Source organism: Phalacrocorax carbo, chromosome 15 (assembly GCF_963921805.1).
Source record: "Phalacrocorax carbo chromosome 15, bPhaCar2.1, whole genome shotgun sequence".
Lineage (NCBI taxonomy): Eukaryota > Metazoa > Chordata > Aves > Suliformes > Phalacrocoracidae > Phalacrocorax > Phalacrocorax carbo.
Genome location: NC_087527.1, coordinates 16,188,669 through 16,213,247, shown reverse-complemented (window position 1 = coordinate 16,213,247; position 24,579 = coordinate 16,188,669). Strand labels below are relative to the sequence as shown.

The 24,579-nt window shown below is 48.1% G+C and overlaps 2 protein-coding genes across 4 annotated transcripts in view; both read left to right on the top strand.

The window, feature by feature from the left end:
* The window catches only part of LOC104042114 (septin-2), a 40,505-nt gene extending 33,141 nt beyond the window's left edge, over window positions 1-7,364 (top strand). The window contains exon 13 of the mRNA XM_064466579.1: window positions 6,562-7,364. The gene's annotated coding sequence lies outside the window, so the exon portion shown is untranslated. The remainder of the gene's footprint in view (window positions 1-6,561) is intronic.
* A 2,773-nt stretch (window positions 7,365-10,137) lies between these two features.
* Window positions 10,138-24,579, top strand: part of SEPTIN5 (septin 5) — a 47,438-nt gene continuing 32,996 nt past the window's right edge. Inside the window, exon 1 of one of the 3 annotated variants that reach the window (XM_064466573.1) lies at window positions 10,138-10,244. The gene's annotated coding sequence lies outside the window, so the exon portion shown is untranslated. Of the gene's footprint in view, window positions 10,245-10,412; window positions 10,435-11,282; window positions 11,307-24,579 lie in introns of those variants that run through there. The other 2 variants (XM_064466576.1, XM_064466575.1) reach the window with 2 other exon arrangements.

Genomic DNA, 24,579 nt, shown 5'->3' with positions numbered 1-24,579 from the left:
CACTAATGGTTAGCCAGTAGTGGCACCGGCATTCCCTGGGTTTCACAGCTTCTGCCAATACTGGATATGGGATTTATAAAACCAAACTGGAGCATGGTTTGGCCCAGGCTGAATTTGCGGCGATGGATACATAAATAAACAGGGTCTGAGCATGCTCACGTGCGTTCCAGTGAAATGTTATTTTGTAGGTACTTTACATTGCTATTCTGGAATACATCTTGGACCGCTAAATGTGTTAAGCAGGAGAGCTTTGCGGATTTAACTAAGCATCCACATGATCTTCCTGTGATTTAGTTTGAACTACATCTTAAGGAAGTTAGTTGGTCTCAAATATTGAATGTCAACAAATCTGAGAAAGATTTGAATGAGATCGTCATATGTGGAGGTCCTGCTGTTTCTGTAGCTGCTATGGTAATCGTAGTGTTTGGCAGATTGCTTTCAGGAAAGAATTTTGAAGTACTTTTTTTGTTACCCTTGAGATATTGATTGATAGACTTGTAGCATAATCTGTTGGCTAATATGCACAGTCAGAACTGCAGATTGCAGTCCTGCTAAACCAGAGTGGTGCTGTGTGATCCTGTCAGCATGCTCAAGTGAATGCTCACCTAGAGCTTAGCCTCAGGGAAGCTTCTCTCCTGCGCGTTAACTGACTCTGCAGTTTAGGAGGAATAATGATTTCAACCTCCAGTGCTCCCATCAGATGTATTTGCTGTATTTTACTGAACTCACTATTTTCAGAGAAACCAGGAAACTTGTAACTAACACAGTAGTTAAGAGAACCAAACTGCCAGCAAATGTAAATATACTTGATATCCATCTTTTTGTTCTATCACAGCTTATCTTGAGCATCTCTCAGGTTCTAGTTTTACAAGAACTTTAAAGGATCAGCTCTGCTACTGAAAGTACAGGCTCTCCTGCAATTACTCTTTTGCACCTTTTCTTACCTTTGTGCTGAGAAAAATATGTAACTTGATAGATAATTTATGTAAAAAATGTTTTCACTCTATTTTGGATAAATATGTATTTATCATATCCACCCCCCCACCCCCCCAAAAAAAAAAAGGTCCCCTAATAGGGACTTCATAAAGCACAGGTAGAAAGATGTTTTCAGATATTTTGGGGAGGGATGTATGGTGTAAATACCTCCATAGGAAAGAGCTGGAGAGTAAACAATAGGATAATCAAATATAATGTCCAAATATGTGAAATACCTGCTTCTGGTTTCAGATGTATTTCGGGGTGGGGAGAAGATTCTGAATGCTTTGGGGTTTTCTGGAAAGAGTCTGGCATCGCATAATGGTTAAGAAGTGCTAAACTCAAATCCTTGCCAGAAAGAGTGGCGAGCCTGTATTATCATAAAGCGCTACACAGATGGGCTGACTGGGAGGTCTGGTTTGTCCGATCCCTTCTGAACGGGGGCATCTTTAAAGGCTTTATGGTAAGAGCAAAGGGAAAATTTATTTCAAGCAGTTTTCTCTACTTTCAAGGCCAGAGTAAGAGAAGTGTAAGGGGAGTGTCAAAGGCAAAGGTGATACACAGGGAATATGTTCAAAGTTTCCAAAGATGATGGACAGATTTCTTGCTGTGGAGAAGTAGAAAGCTGAAGGGGAATGAAGAAGAGTGCTGGTGGAGGCTGGGTTAGAAGTAGGAGAGGAAGATGCTTTTGGCAACAGTAGTGACCAGTGTGCCAACTGCAGTCCTTGGCAGAAGCCTGTGAGTACAGCCTTACTCTACATGATCAGGAGCTTTTGAGAGCAGCCCTGAGGCAGGTGTGTTGACCTACACTTTTGTCTGTTCCCTCTAAACACTTCGTAGCTTCTGTGTACAAAGAGTGCAGGTGGAGGTGTTTGCAGCAGCCCATGTGAAGCATGGTAAAGGCTTGGATAAGCTTGATTTTTCAGATTTTTTTTTTGTTTGTTTCTAAAACGCTAGACACTATTGTGAAGTGTAGGAGCTTATTGCTTCTTCTGTCTGACCGTTCAAATGAAGGATTGGAGAGGAAGGAGATGGAGGGGGTGGAATAAGTTACCAAAGATTAAACCAGATTTAGTGTTATCTGGATACTCCATTACAAATGCTTTTGAAACAAGCCTACTGTAATTCCAACAGCATATTTACTAGCTTCTCAACTTGTTGATCTCAGATGAGCAACTGTTACAAAAAGCTGGAATTATTTTTTTCAAATGAAATGGATATTGATGGGCATCTCTTCCCTTTCTGTCTCTGCTTCTGAAGGTGTAGCTCTTTGCAATCTGTTTTCCTATTGTTACTCTTACAAATCTGGATTGTCTGTCTTCTACTCAGCTTCAGGATCATACTGGGACAAACTGGTGACAGAAGCCAGCCTGTGGAAAACAAATATAGCCAGCTGGAAATGTACTTATGGTTAGGGAAATGTGTTCAGAAAAAACCTCAAGTATCTTGCACTTAAAATATCTGTAGGGTGTTGAAAACTCATTTAGTATAGCTCATGATTTCCACAAGTATTTTAAAGCCTCCTGAGCTCACTAACATTGTGCTGATTCTTGATAAGAACAGTACTAAAGGAATCGAACAGCTAGCTCTTTCTGCCACTGAATTGACATCGTTTAACAGAACAACACAAAGCATTGTCATAGCAACCAGCCTCCTGAAACGATGCTGCTGAATGCTGAATTGATCTGATGAGAGATGTCATTTGAGGAAGTACAGACCACGCTGTGGTTCTTGGCAGCTGAAATTGAGAGCCTAGAGAATGTGAAGCTTGGGCAAATTTGTAGCATTTGGAACAACTGCCTGGCACTGCCAGTGGATGTTTTTCTGGCTAGAAACCAGGCTAGAAGGGAGCCATCGTTCTCCAGCTCCCTTCAGCTCTTCTAACTGTGGAGGTGTGCTAGCCCATCCACACAGGGCTTGCTGAACAAGCTTTCGTTTCCCTTAGAGTAGGCTTCCGATAGAAATTGCCATTTTTCCTCTGCTACTGTACAACTGAAGTGCTGAACTCGTGTGGCTCTGTAGGCATTACCTCGTATGGAAGGATCTTAGCAGGTCCTCAAGAGCTGCCTTGTAGCTGGTGCCCACCTGCCCATGCATATACTGTGCAGAGAGCCAGGCGACAGAGTTGTGCCATGGCTTTTAATCCTTGATGTATAGAAAAATAATGCTTTCATTTGGGTTTGCTCATCTAAAAACAATACCTTGCACCTCCCTGTTAGTCCGTACTGCTCTCAGTTGGTGAAACAGTCGTGTTCCTGGGTTGTAAGTAGCACATAATAAAAGACGATGGTTTGGATTGGGACCTTGGCTGTTCCACAGTATCTGTCTGTGGCCTTTGGCAGAAAATGAGTTGTGCCTCTCTTCCCAACAGGAAACAGGTAGCACTATGTTAAAATCATAGTCTTCAAAGAGTTGTACAGAAAAAATACGTATCGTTAATATGATGTGTAAGTCTGAAGTATTAGTCAGGTCTGTAAACCTCCTGTACCTAACTATTCTCTGTCTTCTGGCTCTTCAAGAATCTTGCTTGGATTTTTATCTGCCTATACTTTCTGTAGGCAAAATTTCCAGGAGTTTGTCAGGACCAGTCTCTGTAAGGAGAGTTCTCTCCTGGAAGTAGCGGTGTCCCATTTCTAACGCTGTAGGATTTGTGCGTCTTGAAAAGCACGTTCCCACTGAGACCAATTTCCAGAACTGCTGTGCTTATAGAGGAGAGGAGGGAGAAATGGTTGCAGACTTAAAAGCTTTCCAATGTTTGCAAAACATAAAATGAGAAAGGTTGAAACACCCAATAGCAACTTTTTCTGCTATTTTCACATAATTGCCCACAGTGTACGTCAATAAATGTTGTCAGTAAATGGATTGATGCAGATTGATTCCATTTTGCCAAGTGATCCCAGAGAATATAAGATAGAACCTACAATTCTAATGGGTCACTGCAGAAATCTTGTTTTGTGGGGAAATGTCGGGGGTGAGTGCAGGTATTTTATTTGCTTTTCAGTGATGTGTCAATGCTTGGGAAAGATGAAGCCCACGGTGCAGTGGCCCCAGCAGCATTCCTAATTCTCGTGAATACGTGCAGAGGCACCTTGCGCTCTGCGGGGGAGGCTTGGTTACCCAGGAACGACACAGCTGGCATAGCCCACCTCCTCCTGTACCTCGGTGAGGCGCTGCTGGATGCGGGTGGGGTGCAGGGGTGAGGGCCGGTGCTGCAGACACAACTCCTGGCATCAGGGGCCGGAGGAGCGGAGTGCGCAGACCTTCCAGGGCCCTGCCAAAGCCTGGCACGGTGTCGCGTAAATGCTTCAGGCCACCTTTTGCTAAATAAATATTTTTCGGAGGAACAGTTCTTATAGTTCTAGACCTTGGAGCCTGGTATGTATATGTGACTCAGTGGGTATTAACCCTATTAGCTTATTAAATAAACTGATAAACATTGGAAAGCACTTCAAAGGCCAGTTTTGTAACTTAGTATATTCTTGGCTGAATGCGTTCGCTATGGGGAAGTATAAGGCGTCGCTACAGACCAGCAAAAGGGAAGGGAACAAACCTGAAGCAGTGAATTCAGTGGAGGATGACTGAAATATCAGAAACCCAAAATATTACAGGTGTGAGTGACAAAGTGAGTCAAAAGTAGCTAACAACAGGACATTGGTGTCACCCAATACACGTTCTTTCCAAAAAGATGCCATTTCTCAATCATTCTTGCTAGCGATTGGACACTCAGAGGGCTGTAGCTACAACATAAAATGGGTGCTCTTTGAAGGAAAAGAATTTAGGTCAGTGAGAAAATATGACTGCTTATAAAACAAATTTATTAGGAATTCAGAAGTGGAGATTTGTTAAGTATTCTGCATTTTCTTCAATTTTTTCATTTATTCAGTGTCTGCATTGTAGTGGTGTGTTAGGAAGCAGCTGAGGGGGAGGCAAACCCATTCCTTCGCAAGGCTTTTGAAACCTTTACAAATAGAGGATGTGGAGCTGCCTGACCACGTGCATCGGGGTGCAGGCGTACGTGGTGCTGGTTACGCTACTTGCTGAGAAGGGTTTGTTTCAATGGCGCACTGGAGAAATGTGTCGTCTTTCTTAAATAATGGTATGAATCCACATTGCAGATGGAGGCATTTATTAAAGCTTTGTATTGCTGAAAGGAGCACGGGGGCTGTAAGGTTAGCCTCGTAACCTGGAGGTCAAATTAGTAAAGGAAGGCATCAACCTAATGTATCACAAACTGTTGTCTCGTAAGATTAGGAAGAAAGCAGTGAGGTGAATCCACACTGAAAATGCACAAGCGTACTTCGCCCAGGTATGTTCTACGAGCATATAAAGCGTGGCTATGGTGTTGCTAATGCTGGCATCACCGGTGCACAGCTGTGCCTCAACCCGAGCCTCCATGTTTATTGGAAATTCCTTTTTTTTTGGTGAGTCTGAAACATCGGTTACGGTTTCCTCTAGAGGTACCTTCTGTAACGGATTAGTGTTAGGCAGGCAATGGCAGAAATTGAGTTTCTCTTTCATACTTGCATACCCTTTCATACGAAGTAGTAGTGTAGCACAAAAGGTTAATTTTAAATTAGAATATTGAATTCAGGTAGCAGTGTGTGGACTCTGGCTCTAAAGCCTTAATGCTGGCTTGCTTGTCCTGGTGGTTATGGGAAGCGATGGCCTCGTTAATGTTACGTAATTGTGTATTGAACAGAATTCCCACTGTGAGAATGGCAAAGAGCAGAGGACGCTTTCCTCGCTCCTTACCCCAGCTGCCGTCAGCAAGTGTAGGCTGGACAAGTGTTGTACTTTACTCATGAGTTGACACAACAGTGTTTTTTTGGATATTTCTTTTTTCCATCTCAATGTTATGTTTAAGCTATCTTTCCTGTTGGGAATGAGTATTTTGGGGGCTGGAGAATTTAGAGGTGTCTCCTGAGTTCCAAATCTGACGCAGCTTCTTAAGCAGGGCCCAATTTTCAGGGAAAGCTGGAATTCTCCCTTCTTTGTAGCAGGCTTTCCGATTGGCAAGTAGCTATAGAGACATCCAAAACTGGTAGTTATTTCTGAAGTTACAGACCGGTGTCCCTTCTTTCAGCCATATGAATAACGCCTGATGAATGCTTGAAAACAATCCATTCGCTTTCCTGTTGTACCTAGGCAATGTCATAAGAGCTCCTTGTGCAGGACATCAGGCTTGCTGCTTACGTTTAGCCCTGTTTAGATAAGTGGGTTTCATTTTTCTCACCAGAAGTAACTCTTCAAGTATCAGGCTGAGGTTGGTTTCTTGTGTGCATTACTGTGGAGATGAGCTGCCGCCCAGTTCTTGTGTTCTTGCAGACGGAGGGGGGTGTGGGTGCTTAAAGTATGCAACTAAAAATAGATGCTCATTTATGTGCTTTTATTGGATGTTTGTGGTAAATATTTGGGGCCACGTGGATCTGACCGAGCTGATCTAGTCCTAATTCGGGCCCCAGTGAAACGCCCTGTTGCCCAGATTGCGCCGCTTTGCTCGGCGGGGCTCAGACTGCCCCAAACACTCTGACAGCGCGGAGGCTTCGTCCCTTCTAATGCTCTTTGTTTTCCACTTTTTGTTTGCAGCAGTGTGCGGTTCTCTAAGTGGATGGGTGCTCTGTTTTCTTTGACCGAACGGTAACGTTCGAATGCGAAAGCCGGATGCCGCAGATCAAGACCTGCGTTAAAACAAAGTCTGAAGATCGTGTTGTAAAACGGCTTGTTCCATATATTCAATGCTAATCAAGTTATATTGTATCTTTTTTATTCTTTTGGTAACACTGTCTTCATACTTATAAATGTGGTTTTATTATCTTTCCTATGCCCTTTTATACCGAAACCGATAGAGTATGCTGTTTGGGCTGGTCATTGTGATGGCTTTAAGGACTTAACCGTGTATCTGCTAGGTTATTCTGAACAGTTTTGTGATTAATACCTTTTTAAGATTAAGACTTTGTGGCCTGTTTACAGTAAGCGTATGTGTGTTTGCACAGTATCATGACTTTCACTCGCCATTTTAAGTCATTGTGTATCGTATCGGTTTTTCATAACCTTCTCTGTGCTTTGGTTACTTTCGAAGCTTCATCTCTGGTGATTTATATTTGTGTGGTGTATGAGAAAATTCCCAAAACACTGATGATTCACCAGTGATGGCAAAAAGCTGACTTCTCTAAATCATCGTGCCTTAACATACCATAAACACTACGCATGCCAACAGCTTCTGTGGATGCCTCTGAAGATTTGTCTCCAGGTCTCAAGTATTGACTGCAAGAATTTCTGTCACAGGCATTTGTATCTGTTAGCTGAGCGGTGGCGTGTACTGAACTTTTTATATACCATAACACTAATTTTCATTGAAATTTTGTAATAAATTGTATGGATGTGGAAAATGTTGAATTTTGGGGTGGCTTTTGTTGCTTGATGTTTGGCTTTTTTAAGCTGATCTCGGAAACGTTGTAATGGTGTCATGCACAGTGCATATTCAAAGGCATCGTGATGTTTACCCTGGAGAATGAAGGTGTTTGCTAGACTGTCTGCATACAGACTGCTTTGATTTCATTTCAAAACAACTTTAAAAGCGTTTTATCTGGAAGTTGGGTAGCAAGACTTTGCATCCACTCCCCCCCCACCTCCCCTGAAATTTCATTAGGCATCTACTGATGTCTTTAGGTGTGTAAATACCATGGAAAGTCTGATCGCTCACCGTAGTTTGTAAGACCATGAATGTTGTGGTTTCCTTTATGTCATTACTGAGTATACGGCTCTCTTCTGCATGCTTCTGTAGTCTTGTGTGTATTATATATGCATAAGTGTAAGTTATTTCGCAAATATGGGATTGAGACACTGTCTTCTCTACTAACCTGGGGTGCCTTTCATGTAATGATTAGCCCTAATTTTGCTGTCCAGCAATGAGTGTTTAATCAGGACAGGATTAACAAATGATTTGCATCGCAGGGATGCATATTTGGCTTGTGTTTGGGCTTGAACTGTGTACAATGGACATCACGTTATCTGAGTGGCTGCTATAAGGAATTTGAAAGAAGAAATGGAGTGACAGGTTTGTGTTCATACAAAGGCTCTTCAGGTTTTATGAAGATATGAATTGTAAGCACGCCTGTCAATGTGGCCGAGGCGAGAGATTCAACAGTAAACACCTGCCTCTGAATCGTGTGCCATTATATGCACTTTTCTTGTTTTTCTTCCAGAACATTGCATCATATTTTGCAACCTTCTTAAAATGATAAGCTGTCCGTTTGTGCTTGTGAAAGTCAGGACGGCCACACCCCTCCCGAGGAACCAAGACTTCAGTTACATACGTTACTTTCATACTGGATCAGCTCTGAGCAAAGGGGACATGAAAGGTGCACCTTTCAAAGCAAACTAGGACAATGGGGAAGCGGGCTTTCAAAAGCTTCTAGCCCTTAATTTTATTAAAAACGGAGCTTCTCCCCCTCCCCTTTTCAAAGCAAGGCACCTAAAGTCACTCTCGATTCTTGTGTGCGAAGCCTTGGTGAACAGACTTTCACTAGCGGATGCAGATCGCTGATCGATAGACTCTGCCTCCTCTGGTTTGTGAATTCCAGCTGGAGCATCTGGCTCAGAACCTGAGATATATTTGAATAATAGTCCAAGCAGGGCTTGCAGTACTGCCGATACCATACCTGAGTGCTTTCCTTTCAACCTAGGCTTAATTTTTATGCCTTCTACCCCTTTTCTGATGTTGTCCAATGTTAATTTTCAGCTACATTTGAACTTGGTTTTGTTAAAATATTTCGCAACTGAATGGGGGAACATATATTTAAGCCAAGTCTCTGCTGCTGTGGAGATCTCTGGAGAGAGGACTCTGGCTAGAGCCTCATTTCTGAGCTTGCATTCCCACTCCCGTCTGCGTCAGCAGTGCCAGGGCCACGGAAGACTAATCCCTCTTCCTGAATCCCACCCCAGCCTTCTGTGGGCTGGCACTTCCCAGCACTGGGACTAAGTGCCCACCTGAAACTATATTAATGGCTGTTCAGCAGGCTCAAGGAGCAGGTGACTGCAGTCCTTTCGGTCTTCGTGAGATTTAAAACAATGTGGCAGATGATAAAACAACTCATGAAAGGTTGAGTGGCTTGTTGGTGCCTTTAATTGTGCTGTGGAATCTGTAATGGTCTGTGGCGCTCTAGCATTTAACGATAAGCAAACACACTGACAATTACCTGAATCTTTTTTTTCTGATGCTTTGAGTCAATGGCTAAAAACAAGCTCAGGGTGAGTTAATGGGTTTTTAAAGCATACATCCCTGGGATCGCCAATCTCTGGTCTTGGAAGTGCCTCATTGTTTTGATACGAGGGATGTTCTGAATGCGAAGGTGGAAGAAACAGCAAGATAAATGCTGTGATGACTGCAAGGGTTTGAAAAGTTAGTACGGTGGCATCAGTGTCAGTTTTTTTGTCCCGATGTAGGGGAGTGCCCTTGCACTTGTGCAGCCATCACCGTGCCAGGCTTATCCTGGCCTGCGTTCGGGAGGTTTGAGTCTGATGATTTACATGTCCTTGAAATACGGAAGATGTGACTTCTCCCTGCAGCCGTGGAAAGCAGGGGGAGGATCTGGGTGTCCTGAGGCTTCCCTGCCCTCTGCGGAGGTTCCTAGGAGCTGGTCTTAAATCTGCTACTGCCTTTGGAGTGCTTAAAATTCATTTGAGTTCTCTCCTGCCTTCGCTTAAGCAGTTCTCCTGACAGCTTTTACCTTAAATAACTTTCCATATCACCTCTTTAAAATGTTTTAATAGAAGCAGAGCACACATTCCTGCTTTACACAGTACGGTTGCAGTATGATTCAGGACTTCCCACTGTATTTTGAGATGCTAAATCTGGCAACACGCTTCCTATTTATTCCATTTGTGTGTGATTTGTGTTTCTAAAGGCTGTATTCCTTCCCTCTGTTGGGGAGCGGGGACTGCTTCCTCTGAGGGCGTTCGGGCCCCCGCCCGGGTGGCGGCGGGCTCGGCTCTGGCTGCTCCCGCCGCAGTTACTCCCGGACACCGGCCGCCTTTGCCAGCGCCGGGAGCGGTGCGGGGCCGGGGCGGGGGCGGGCGGCGGGGCCGGGGCGGGGCGGGCTCCCGGGATTGGCGGCGCTGGGGCGGCCCTCGCCGCCCACCCACCCACCCATCCATCCTCATCCTCACCCTCACCCTCCCAGGGCGCTGCTCTCGGCTGCGGGGAGGCCGGGCCGCCGCCGGCACCATGAGCACCGGCATGCGGTACAAGAGCAAGCTGCTGAACCCAGGTGAGGCGCCGCGCCCCCCATCCCGCGGCCCGCGCCCCCCATCCCGCGGCCCGCGCCCCCCATCCCCGCGGCCCGCGCCCCCCATCCCGCGGCCCGCGCCCCCATCCCTCACTCTCTCTTCTTTTCTCTCCCCGCCGCCGGCACGCCGCCCCCGCCGCCCCCGCCGCCCCGCGCCGCAGAGGAGAAGCAGGTAGGTGGGCTCCCCCGGGGCTCCCCCAGCCCGGCCCCGCTCGCTCCCAGCCCCCGGCGCTGATGCGGCAAGGGGCCGCTCCCTGGTCCCTGCTACCTGGGCACGGCGGCGCTCCGGCCCGGGGCTGGCCGGGCTGGCCCCTTTTTAGCCAGAATCCTCCGGGAAATAGGCGTTTTGCCGCCTCCATCTCCCCGGGGTTGGGGCTGGGTTTTGGATTTTTCTTTTTTCCCCTCGGTGCCTTTGGGTGTGTCGGGTGGGTTCGGGGGGAGGAAGGCGGCACAGGGGCTGGGGATGGCGGCTCAGCGCTGGGAGCGCGTCCCCCCCCCCATCGCTCGCGTCCCCCCCCCATCGCTCGCGTCCCCCCCCCATCGCTCGCGTCCCCCCCCCCCATCGCTCGCGTCCCCCCCCCCCATCGCTCGCGTCCCCCCCCCCATCGCTCGCGTCCCCCCCCCCATCGCTCGCGTCCCCCCCCCCATCGCTCGCGTCCCCCCCCCCCATCGCTCGCGTCCCCCCCCCCATCGCTCGCGTCCCCCCCCCATCGCTCGCGTCCCCCCCCCCATCGCTCGCGTGTCCCCCCCATCGCTCGCGTCCCCCCCCCATCGCTCGCGTCCCCTCGCAGCAGATGCGCAGACCCAGCCCCGCCGCTCCTCCGCGGTCGCCACCCCGCAGGCGGCCGGGCTTCGGGCGTTAGGGCGCATCTGCTTTGCTTTGCAAAGCAAAGAGCTATTCGGAGACGTGCCTTTGAGCCCTGGAGAGGGAGGGGGGTGATGCAATCAGATGACATCAACAGGGGGTTTTTTGCTCGCTATTTGGAGGGATTTAGGGTGTTCGACAGGAAGAGGAATCCCCCTCTGCTGAGCTGCAATGCCTAGGTAAGGGGTTCTCTGCACAGTCCCGTGTGTCGCTTAGCTCCCATCGTCATGACGTAGGCGATGTCTGCTGCATATGGAAGAGCCTTTCTGTCTCACAAAGGTGGGGATGGAGGCGGTGGTTAACACAGCAGGGCAGTGCGGTGGGTCCCTGCGGCAGGAAGAAGCCTGCCCGTTCACAGCTTGCCTTGCCGTTGCCTTTGGGTCGGGTCTTTCTCTACTTGGGGCTCTATTTCCTTACGCAGCAAACGCCTTACGTGCCGTGACAGCGGTACTGCACAGCCTTTCTGGACTGCAGAAAAGCGAACGAGTTTTGCAGCAGCTTGGGCATTCACCTGGCCGCTGCAGGACATGGTGTTTCCCTATATAATGCAGCGTGGAGAGACACCTGTGCGCTCTTGTGAGCTGCTGATGGCAGTGTGATAGGAGCGAAGTAAATCTAGGGGTAATAGGATAATGGGGTCACTGGGTGCATTTCTCCCAAGCTACTTAGAGTTTTGCCAGTATTTTGTAGTTATTTGCGAGTATTGCTGTTAATTCTTGTTTATTTCTGGAGGGGAACAATCCAGAACATGTTCTCAAACTGTAGAAAATTCAGTGTAAGCTGCGAACTGGAAAGGAGCTTTGTGACCCCCCCCAAAACGTGCTGATCTTCAGTTCATTTGTTCTTAAATAAAGAAGGAAGCAGGTTATGTATAAGGTGCCTTTCTGCTCATTCCCCAGGGGAAGAAGCGAGGTAGAGATCAGGGCAGTCTGTTGCAGATGTTGCCGTAATTCCTGACGGCCCTGTCACGCCGCATAGGCGAGAGTGGGCTGGAGTCTGTACCCCAAAGACGACGTGTCTGCAGGAGAGTGGCAAAGGAGGTCTTTCCTCAGATGCAGAGCTGCGTGCGTGGGGATCCGTGTGTCTTATGCTGAGAGCGTAGAGTGGGTCTTGCGTGACAGAGCACGGTTCGTTATGAATTTGTGCCAGCCGCGTTACTTGTGGACGGTGGAGGGAAACCAAGCTGTGAATACAAAGCAATCTGTTGAAGTGAACAATCAAAAACATAAATGATCTTTGTTTAGCATCCTCTGAGAGCAGGAATTTTCTTCCTGTGCTGCCTTGTTCCAATCCACTCGCAGCTGGCAGCAGGTAACAATTCAAAAGGTTTACTAAAGCTGTGATTCTTGCCTGAACCAATTTTTCAAATTTTACTATAAAAGCTGTTTTTTTATAACTAGTTGGGAAATTGAGTGAGCTTCTGAGAGGCCAGTACAACAGATTGTGTGTAAGTAGGGTAGCCTTCAGTAAAATCTTAATAATGATGACTTACCGAGTCCAAAAAACGGAACAATGTGGTGTCAAAGAATGCGCCTCCCTCTTCCCTCATAGCGTAGTCAGGCTGATGCACTGTCTGGGTCCAGGGGACTCTGATTTGCAGGTTGGATTCCAAATTGCTGCCATTTATGAAGAAAAAATAAGAGTGGATTCTCCACCTCTCTGATTTCCAAGGAATGACCTCTTATTTGGTGGATTTGGCACTGAACTCATGTGCTGTTGAAGACAGTGGGGGCTCAGTACCGGTCTCCATGTGCACAGCATCCACCTTGCCAAGGGGAAGGGTTGTGGTTTAAGACCCTGGACTGGGGGGAACCAGTTTCTGGTCTGAAGCTCTACAGCAGGTTGCAGGGTGAGACCAAGCTCCTCAGGCTCATTATATCTCGGTTCAGCACCTCTCACAGAGGGGTGGTTTCTCTCCTAGCAATTCGTATACCGCGGGAGCGCTAGCAGGGATTCTTGTGGTGAAGCTGGGTAGGCAAATGAAGCAGTGACTAATGCTCTGTGTGCAGGAGAGTACGCCCCGTGTAAGGGAAACCTAGCAATTTGTCAAAAGTATTGACTTGAGAACCAAACAGGGCAAGAGCAGCGGATGGACGCTCTGCCAAAGCCTGAGGTGTTGCTGTGGGAGCAGTACGGGTGAAACCTCCCAAACACCTAGTTAAACTGGAGTCTCCTGGCACACTCCGGCGGAACATGCCTGCTAGCTCGCGTTGTTGGCGTGTGTTGGTTTGGGGTGGTACCTTGCTGTGTCTCTGAAGCTGGCTCCTGCTCATTCAGGCCCGTGTCTCTAGTGTTCTTTGAAGTTATTGTTTCTTTTTAAATCAGGAGGATGGGAACCTCTCCTTCCCAAGTTGATCTCTCCCCACCCCATCAACTTGCAAGGTTGTTTGGGTGTGGGAGTAGAGACTATCTGGTGGATCCAGTTCTTTCAGTGGGTTTGAAATTACAGGGCTGTGCCTTTTGCATTCAGCTTGGTCCTTTTTTCTTCTTCAGCATATTTTGAAGTGGTCTGCTTGTCAGTAAAAACATGGGGGGCGTAACTGTGTGTAGAGAAGGTGCTGTGCAAAAGGTAGTTTGGCTGGAGGAATGGTTTCAGTGCGATTCTAGGCATTGAGAACTCCTGAATTCATTGCATTTGTGTCTCAGTTTTAGAAAATCTTAAAGTTTATATTCAAACTCCTTTGCTTCCTTCTTAGAGGGGGGAAAAAAAAAAGAAAGCAAGAAGCAGAGATTTCCCTTGTTCCTGGAACAGTAGATATCACAAGAGCAGAGATGTCTTCCATCTAAAACGGCAACCGTGCCAACAGAGCATCATTTTCAGGTCAACCTTCAACCCTAGCCTCACCTACCAGAGGCCAGTGGCCGATGGAAATCGCCCAGTTCCCTGTTAATGCGTGCTGAACCGCCTTCTCCTTCTCTCTACCGTGCATATGGAGAGATAAGCCCAGATGGGCTTAGAAGAAATGCGTAACCCGCTGAAAGGGCTGTGCTCTGCCTAGTGCAGAGGTGCCCAAGGTATGTCTAGATTCTGCCCTTGACAATTGAGGACCGCTCCAGTGCAGGCAGCTGCTGCTGATGACAAAGAGCAGATTAAGAGGAGGGAGGAGTGGAGATTCCTGTGTCTTGAGCTGGTTGAGGATGACCTTAATGTGACCCTCGATTTCTGTGTAGATACCTATGTGGTGAGAATTGATTAGCTGAGTTTTATGAATTATGTGATGGAAGGTATCACGTGAGTGACAGGTTCCTTTGTACAAGTGTACCATGAAGACCAGGTCTTTACAGAATCCCCTCGAGGTCTGTACTGGAGCAGCTTGGAGGATCTGTATGTACGTTATATGTTCACAGCCTTGCCATCTTTCATGATCTAACGATTTTCCTTACATTAACGTTTCTTGTAATCTTGTGGCGAGGGGAAGGTGGTTCTTTCCGGTGCCTATGCTTGTGCAGAGAAGCATGGAACCTGGAAGGCGAAGAGAGTACCGCTGATTCTCTTTTTCAGTTTTCTCAGAGTTAAACAATTACTTTATAGTTGTGATTCTTTGAGTCGTTGGGAGTGGCGGTACGGATTTGTGATCCTGTGCTGTCTGTCGTGCTCTGTATCAATTCAGACAGGGTGGTTGTGGTGAGGTTTTTTTTTTGCTAGGAGAAAGCAAAATTCTGTTTGCAGCTGGCGAGTGGGATGTTTCACCACAGCTGGATAGTCTCTCACTGTGTCATAGATCGCCCTGGGTGAGGCTGTTTCTCTTTTGACTCCCCATGTTAATGTTTCTTCCAACCTCTGTGTTTTCCAACCCTGGTCTTGCATCCCGACTACCAAGATGCGCCTGCCAGAAAGGGAGTAGCAAATTAGTCACAGAATCTGGAGGTAAATACTGGAAACGCTCTTAAAGCAGTACATCTCTGCTTGTTTTTCTGATGTCCTAGTGTATCTTGGCCAGACGTAGCTTAGGAGTGGAAGCTTTTACTTCTCTCTGAAAAGCCTTGTGTGTTTCGTTAATTTTTTTTGGCCCATTTCAAAAGACAACGTTGGTCCCTTGCCCTCCGAACTGGGCAAGGGCTCAGCACTCAGAACAGTGTCTCAGGAGCTGGGTGGGACCGGAGCAGGTCAAGAGGTTCAGCCCTGGCTGTCCTGCTGCTGCACATCTGTCTAAACATCCTACTGCAGGAGGCCCCTGTGTTGCACAGATGGGCTCTTCTGGGCTGGGGAGGGGAATCCATCCTGGGCACTCTAACTTTTTTTGGTCTTTTTTTTCCCCCCTTCTCTGTCTGCTTGGCTTCTTGGAAAAGGGCTGCAAAAGGAGGTCAGCACATGGACTGCATGGTGAAACAGAACTGCTGGAGAGCTGGGCAGAGAATCTGTCTCCTGCTGCTGCTGCTGTCTCTCTTCAATTATTTATGCTGTAAATGGATAAAATGGTTGTTAGTGCGGGGCAGGGGAGAGGTTCAGCCCTCTCGGCACAAGTAGCGATCTGCAGTTTATGAAAAGGAGAAGTAAGCATTTCCTGCCCAGGGATTTTTGTCCCTTGAATTCCACGAACTGCTCAGCTACTTGTGCATGAGTCCAAAATTCTGCTACTCTTGGGTGAATTGTGCAGGGCTGTTTTGGGCACGTTAGCCAAATGTGTAAGTGCAACAGATGTTGTGGCCTGATCCTTGCTGATGCTAATGAAGTAGGAGCAACCTTCGTTTAACCCCAAGAGATGGTTGTGACACTTGCTCAGCTGCTGGGGCATTACAAAAGGCAGCTCACAATTGCAGAGGTGAAAATGTTGCTGCCATCTGAATGAAGGAGAAGCTCAGTCCCTGGATGCTTTTAGTCTCCAAAGTCAAGGAGTCTCTTACAACCTCATAACACTCTCTGAAATGATACTGGCTTCACACTGATGCCATTCTTCACTTGATTGTTCTAGAAATAAATGTAAGAGAGTTGTGCCAGTTCCCTGCAGAAGCTGAGGAAAGGCAACTCTGGAGAGAGAAACAGCTGGTGGAATTCAGTGTCTTCTAGAGCCTGTGTTGCCCACCTTCAGTTTCAGACTAAGTTACTGGTCATTAAATACCCAATAAAATGGGCATCTTGGAAATCCAGGGGAGATTCTGCATTCAGCCAGCAGGTTGCTCGCTGTGCCAGGCCAGGTTGGGTCCCCACTGTGTATCTTTAGAGCTTTGCCAAATTAGTTCTAAATGTGCAGTCCAAGGAGTTTCCCTAGCAGTTTTGGGACACTCCACTGCCCACAGCGGTGGCTCCTGTAGCCGTTCTGCAGCTGCTGCCCTCGTCTGCTGAAACCATGCCTGGAGAGCTCTGCTCCATCTTTAATACTCCAAGCACTTCATGCTGAGGTATGTCTTGTCTAAGGCAAGAGGGTTTCTCTCCTGTTGTTTCTCTTTTCAGTTCAAGTGGCTTCTGGCTAGCAGAGCATGAACTGGAGGCCACCTTTGGTGCTCACCTGCCTGGCTTTCTTGCCTGACCAAACTCTAAGACTTCATCCCTTTCTTGCCCAAGGCAGAGGTTTCTCTAAGACAGTGAAACCACGCAGAATACTCATGAAAGAAACATGTGGCATCTCTAATACATTGTGTGACTTCAGGTTTTTGTGAAGTGTGTGAAAGCTGTTTCATGGCATACTGGAATAATTCCCACATGGGCTGGGCTTTGTCTCTGTGTGTGTGCATGTGTATGTCTACAGCGTGGTTAGCCTCGAAGTGCAGGAAAAAATGTCTGTCTGCTGCTACACATTCCTTTTCTCCCAGAGAATTGTCCCTGGAGCTGTGAAGAGGTCTGCAGTCATCTTGTTCCCACAAGGGTTTTCAGGAGCTGGATTTGTGTGTGGTGCATCAGAAAAGCTGGGATCAGATCCCAAAGCGTGCTCCTCATCAGCACATGTGCTGCTGGTAATCCATGACTTGGTATCCCAGAAATGTGTTTTAAAACAAAGAGTGGAAGGTGGCACCGAGTGTTCTGAGGGGAAGGGTTTCTATGTGCAGCGCTGCCCATAGGAGCTGGGCTGCAGAAAGTGATATTTTTCTGTCCCTCCTGACTCCAGTAAGAGTCCTTTCTGTTTTGAGGCCTGCGTGGCTTAATATTCTTAATTCCTTCTCTCTTGTGTATTTCTAGTGCATTAATTGAAATCTGTTATGGCCTCCTGGCATTCAGCTCCAGACTGCGGTGCCTTCCCTCGGTCTGTCGCTCCCAGCCCTTACCCATGCAGCCGGTACACCCAGCAGCGTCACAGCAGCCGCGTGCTCGAAGGAGCTGGGAGAAGAGCACACTGGAGGCTCCAGGGACTGGCTTGCTGATGAGCAAAGCTTGGCAAAGTGTTGGCCGAGAGCTGAAGAGGAAGTGAGACCCAGCACAAGCATCTGTAAGGGTGTAATGCCAAGAGAGGGAGGAGAATTGTTTAGTTTCAGGCTTTAGTACAACTGTCCACTCCTCAGTCAAAAGAAAAAGAAAAAAAAAAGAGAAGTTGCGTCTAAAGCTCAGCTCTAGAAGAGGGATGTAGCTGTGCTGTGCAAGGCAGCACAGTGCAGGGATGCTCAAGATGGCAGAAACCTCGCTGGATGCAGCTGTGCAGCCTTCAGATTGCATCACCCCGGTGCCATGCCATGGCAGCGAGGGCCAAGGGAGGCTCAGGGCTAATGCTGCAGCATGCAGCGTGCTGGAGGATCTCAGGCTGCGGCTCATGCTAGCGGAGGGCTCTGTGGGGTGTGAGCCAATGCAGTTGTAAGTTAGTCAGCGGTGGGAAGCCCTTAATAGAAGTTAACTACAGTTCTTCTCTCGCCTCTTAAATTTGGGCTGTTTTTCTGCACAGTGACACTAGCTGAGAGCAGTAACAGCCGGTGCCAAGACTGAAGAGCTCACCCTGAAGTGGGCTGATGGGGAGAGAGGAGCAGCGTGGTGGCCGACCTGTCCCTGCGTGCCACTGTGTTGGATGTACTGCGCGACTGCTCGGAGCCAAAGAGCAGGATTGCTGAAGTCCTTCGCTTGCCAGCTTTGTTCAGCTCAGGGTTTTGCTCTTTCTGGGAACTTTGGGAGTGCCCGGTTTGTTCTGAAGCTTCTTATCAAGCGTGTCCAGGGTGTGTGTATGGAGCTGGGATGGCCCGTCTCTGCCTGACCCCACCCGGGGCAGCTCGTGCCCTTCTCCCAGAAGGACTCCTGGCAGGGGGAGCCAGGAGCCGGGAGCGCAGGCTGAGCAAATAAACTGCAGGATGATGAGAGCTAGCTCCTGGAGACTGGCCATGGGGAACAAGCCTAACCCACTAACCTCTGGGCATTGTCCGTGCAGAAGCAAGGGAGGGGAAAAAAAGATCCACTCAGCCTATGGGAAAAGAGGCTCCAAGGGCTTAACATCTTTGTTTCCTGTGAGGCAAAGCCCATGGTGTTACAGATGTGGTTGGGGCTCCAGTGACTATGTTTCATTTTTCCTTGCAGAACCCTGGTGCTTGGAGCTGTGCGGACACACGTGAAAGCACAGGCCAGGCCTTTTACTGCTTTAGTTTGTATTACAATTATTTTTAAGATGATTTCCCAGGCAAGTCACTTCGCTTTCAGCCTCTGTAATGTCTCCTGGCTATTTCCTCAGTGTGGGAACTATTCTAATCCTGCCTGCCGCACTGAGCTCCTCCTTGCTGTGATACGTATGCACATGAAGTCTCTTTAGACCCTGCAGTCTTAACACCACTTTTATTTTCAAATAGATTACATCTACATAAATTATATATTCAGGTGAAACAGGAGTCACAAAGGCACCTGCTATCCTCCTGTCCTACCTATATTGTCCCCTTGGCTGTGCTTTCTTTGTGGTTTAAAGCTCTCCTGAGTCTCTGCATTGAGTATTAAGTTGTGTGAAGTCCTGGAAATGAAGATGAGCAGAATTGGAAATGCCCATCTGGACCAGTGGTAATTTCCATCTGCCAAAGGCCTGCTGTAAAAAATGTCAGGGAGGTTTATGGCTTTTAGGATTCTGTCGATTCTTAGCAGTTCCTGCTGCTCAGAAGAGCTGATGCCAGCTGGGACCAGGCAGTAATGGAAGAAGCATCATAGCCTGCAGGAGCTGGTGTTTGCCCTGTTTTGTAGGCAGTGGGCTGATCAAGGCAGCGGGGGTTCAACTCCAAGTGATGCAGCTGGCCTGCAGCAAAGCCTGGCTGCTGTGATTGCACAGGGCTGAGATGAGCAAGAGTGTGTCATCACAACAGCAAGAGAGATGCTGTCTGAGGTGATCTCTCGGCTCCCGGCAGCTGCGCTTACAGTCCTGACTCTGCGTAGATGGTTTCTGCGACACAGCTGGAGCGGTGCTCTGGAGCGCTTGGCTGGAGCACACAGAAGGGAAACTGCTCGTGTCTCTCTCCTGAGATTAATACCTTTGCCGTTCGTCTGCTTACTTTAAAGAGCTTTCTTCCCCTTGAAAGGAGCCCTTGGTAGAGTGTGTATTTATGAGGGAAGTGGATATCTGAGAGGACAGTTATTTAACAGGACTTGATGCTTTTTCTGGGCAGTTAATCCAGGCACATGCTTGGGAAGGACTCCAGGTCCACTGAGCAGCCGAATGCTCTGGAGCTGCTCTCAGCCCTGGGGCTGACACTTCAGCAGCTCAGACCAGGCCCGCAGAGGCGAGCAAGTTAGAGGTATGTTTTCTGCATACACCCCAGTACTGTCACACTGATCTGTTTGGGATCCTGCTAACCATCGCTGTGCAGCAGGAGTGTGTCCTCTTGTCACCTGGATAAGCCTCATCTGCCCTGCCCCACCACACTCAGCTCACACCAGGTTCATGGCGTTTGACTTCACAGCAATTTAAATAAACCAGAAGTGACTGGATGGAGCCCAGCGTTTCTCTTCCTCAGTGCCTGCTCTGTTCAGCCTGTTGGTCCTCGAACAGAAAGGCTGCATGCCATCTTATAGCTGTGTGATGGCATTATTTTCAGCAGCTCTCATTAATGTCAGTGAAAGCCTTTCTGTTTGAGGTAGTCAGGCCAGTCCTCAGCAGCTGCTTGGAGGCTCCGGCCAGTGCCAGGCGTTTTGCTGCCTAGTTTGAATGGCTAGTGTCATCTGAACACCTCCCTGCCCCTCCCGTGGTCGCGCCGTCATGGGCAGGTGCCAGTCAATAGCAGAATTGTTCTCTTGGTAAACAAGTGATGGTGTTGGTGGAGCTGCCCTTCATGCAGCAGCAGCGCAGTGTGCGCATGGGGTTGCTGACGAGGGATGTCGTGGGGCTTGTTAGTCTGAAAGCTTAATGAACCATCTTATGTTTCTTTGCGAAGCGTGTGGATGCGTCTTCACGTGTGCTGTTCCTGTGCTGCGTCTTGTGCTCGGGCTTGGTGTCTGGTGCTGAAGCATGTCCCTGCAGGACAGAGCTCACAGCACAGATGTGGGCGGTTTGGAGGACTCGGATCCCACCTATCATGACACTAATGACGGTGGGCGTCTGGGAAATGTCTGTGTGAGACCCCTGCTCTTGCTTCCTCAGACACCCTGCATACACCTGAGGGCTGAGCTAATCTGTGGCTCCAGTGTATCTGTGTGTATTGGGCACCCAGAGCCTGTCCCTTAGGGCTTTAGGGCTTTCCCTTCATGACAAATAACTATTTTGCTTTCTTACTGTTCAAAAATGAAAATAATCAGGGCATCCACCCACCTCTTGGCTGGCATGCTGCAGTAATAGGCCAGCATGTGTTTTCTCCAGTGGAGGAAAGCACGCCTTGCTTCGTATTCGTAAGGCAATGGTTTATAAATGAGCCTGAAAAGAAAACTGATTTCCCCACTTATGGCAGAATTGCATCAGGAAAGAGTCACATCAACATTTCTTAAAGCTGGGCCATGAATTTGGCCTGATGCTGTTGATTTGATCACTGTTCCAGCGGTGTGCAGGTGAGCGAGCACGTTCCCTTTGTGCATGTAAAACGAGACCTCCTCGTCCTTGCCCTGTTCCTCGGCACTGGAGGCTGGAAATCCTCATGTTACAAATTTTTCTTTCCCTTCTTATCTCCAGCCTCAGGAGGATAAGAAGGGAAAGAACTTGATTTCGCGTAGTCTGAGGGCATGCGAGGCTACTGCGAGTCGCAGGGACAGCCACGCTGGGGACAGAACCGCGTCTCTGGGTTAAGCTGGTTTTCTTTGGGTTGGGGACTGGGAGGAGGGCTGCCGAGCCTGGCCAGTACAGTGTGATGCTTGGCATGGCTGTGAGGGGATGGCACGTTTCTGACAGACCTGTGAGGGGCAGTGGGTGAGATCCCACAGCAAAACATGACAAGAGAATAAATCCCAGAAAATAAATCCCGAGATACCACTGTTTGGCCTGGCAAGTCAGAGCCCAGTCTGGGAGCCCAAGAAAATCCTTCCCTGTTCTGCATGTGACACTGGTTCTGGGATTTGCTTGGAGATGGCTAGCTTTGGATTCTTCAAAACTCTAAAGGTTTGACTTCATGCCGTGCTGCAGGTCCCAAGAGCCATTCATGGGTATCTAATCTGATTTTGCACCCCATTCTTGTTAAAGGGCTGTGAGTGACGCGTTAGTCTCTGCCTGCTGTGGCTGTCACTGGAGCTGACATTGCACGCGGGTGCTGGCTGTCTGCTGACCTGCCGACTGAGCTGACTGTTCCTCGTCCTGCCCCGCTCCTCCTCCTCACCGGGGTGGCTGTTGCCATTTTCTTTGGCTTGCCTTGTGGGAAAGCACACTCTAGCAAATGCAATTTTTCTACTCCGTTGCTTCCAAGTTCTTTCTAACATTGGGTATCGTTGCCACTTGTGTGTCCGACGAGCACAGCGTTTACAGTCAAATGACTTTGTCTGGTCTAATATCTTGTTTAGTCCAGTTTCATTTCTCTGACTTCCAGAAATCCATTATAATAATTTCAAAGGTGACATTTCCATGAACTCTGCTTTTCCAGTGCCTGCTGTGTTAACATCTCCCATCTTACGTCTCATGCGCTTTACCATTCGTGTTATTTTCAGGCGGAGCCCAGAAAGCAATCGATGAAATCAGCAATACTGCTAAAAAAATCCACAAGAGCGAGGAGTTTACAATTAGCTGTTCCTTCAGACTGGGACTGTATTAATGAGTGAGCGTTAACAGTTTTGCTACAGGGCAAGTAGAGATTATATTGATGCCTCTGACTGGATAAACTTTATAGTGGAAATCAAGGCTGAAATGGCAGCAAGACCAGTGTCACAGCAATGTTATCTGCAAAGAACAGATGCTATCGAGGAGCCAGTTTGTTCAGTGTGATCGGGCTGTGTCCCCGATGCAGTGACTTAAGTTATTCAGCTTGGGGCGCTAAACTTTTGTGATTGCTTTCTCACTCAGTTTTTCAGGGAAGAAATTATTATCTTAAGGTTCAAAGGATTTTAGGAAGAGTGGGGCAATATGATTTAGAGTGTGTCCTTTAATGACCCTCTGCAAGGTTTAGGGCTTCGGTCTCTGACTCCCACAATCCAGTTGTGTGCTAAGGTTTGTTGCTAAGGCTGTGATTTTTTTATGAGGAGAGAGGAAAAAATGGCACTCTCCAATTTGGTGGGAAACGCCATCCCTGAGACTTTGTCAGGACAATACCAGTATTCCAGGTCTGTCCTGCTCAAACTGGGTTGTCTGGTGTGGCCGCAGTATTTTATACTGAATTATGACTGGTGAAATTTGCCAAAATGGCAGAGTTGCATTGTGAACCCCTTGCCTTTTTGGGAAGATCATAACAGCAGCTCTGATGTCCTTGTTCCTAGTGCTGAGCGCAGTGGGGCCTCACGGCACGATGGCAGGGTTATTGGGTGTTCGCATGGTGGTATCTGGGAAGGCCTCTCCTGGACCACAGCCCTGCAGTTTCACGTCATGCCAGCCCAGAACTGCGGGCTGTGCCTGCCCCAGTTTAAGTGACCCTGCTTGCAGTGCCTCTGAGATTGTCGGCATATTCTGGATTAACTAAGGAGCCGACGTGTTCCTCTGGTCTGGGTTGGTGGTGTGGAGATGGAAGGCAACAGGGTGAAACATCAGCTTTTCCACAAAGGCCATTGTGTGATACAGCTATTTTAAAGGCAAATTTTTTAGGTAGTTTGGAATAATACAAACCAATAGCCAGCTTTCTTTAAATATGGATGAAAGTTCCCAAGTCCTTTGAAACTGAGAGGAGCTGGCACCTCCTGTATTTTTAGAAATTTGGCTCTGGTGAGCAGCCTTGCCACTGTTCTCCCCCCACATCACCCTAGCTTATTTCAGTTGCTGTGTAGCAAGAGCTCTCGCCGTCTCCCATGAGCAGGCTGCTGCAGAGGAATTTACACACCTGGTGCCAGGCTTACCGTTGCCTTTCATGTGCTGTGGTCCATGGATTAGGTCCAGGAAAGGGGCTTGCGAAGGAAAATAACTGGGAAAATACTGCGGGAGGTAGTTTCAGGCTGCTCTGAATGGCCCTTTCATCTTTGTCTCAAAAAAAAAAAAATCATAAGAGCCGTAGCTCTGTGAAAATGGCTTTGAAAGGATCACAGCCATGCTTAGGAGTGACAGACCCATCTAACATTTTGGTTTCTTTATTGGAACTGGAGCTTTTACAATGCTGCTTCTTTTTTAGGGACTTTGTTTGGCAGAGATGCTCCATGTGGGTTAGTGTTTTTAACATCTCATCCCACCTTGTTTCTTTTGAAAATTGTCCTCTTTATCCTCCTCCAAATTCTTCCTTAAAGCCCTCCTGTGCGTACCTTGCAGCACTTAGCTACTGGGTGATCACTGTTTATCACATCAGCCGTGCTGCTTTCTGACTGGTCCGTGTGCCTGTTAGTTTTCTTGTACCCTTCTGATCGCAAGCCCTTTGGGGCTGGGATTGCCTTTGGGCTCCGGTTCAGCACCCTGCACGTGGGATACGCTCTGTAGCTGATTGCAGCCCACTCCCCGGATGACAAATGCGGGGCTGAAGAGCCAGGCAGTGCTTTATCAGGCTGGACGCTTCTGCTTCCCATGCGCCAGTCTCTTCTTCACCTAGATGCATCACACCATGAAAAACTCATGCAGGCTTTGCTATTGCAGATCTCCTCTTACCTTTTGCAGTGTTAACTGAGGCCATTCTTGCCTGGCTGAAGTCCTCCTGTGCCCCGCTCTTTCTGGATGTGCCAGTGACAGCACGGGTGGCAGGGCAAAGAAGTTGCGTGAAGTGCAACGAAGCAGCTATTTTCTATAGCAAGAACATCTGTATTGACTGGGCTCCCTGCAGTTTGGGAGTGGGGCCTTTCACCTTTAAAATCCAATTCTAAGGATCTTGCTTAAACAGTGAAATAGGATCTGCTCCCAGGGGAACAGTTTATACAGTTAAATTTAAGTATTACTGGAAAAGGAAAATACAGCCTTCGTCATCTCTAACTCTGCCAGGGCACTGGTATCCTTACATCTGTGGAATTCCTTTGCATAGAGGAAGCCTGGTTTGCCTGGGAAGAGACTTTTTCTTGAATTAGGTTACTTTCTGTTGCTCTTAGTATACTAA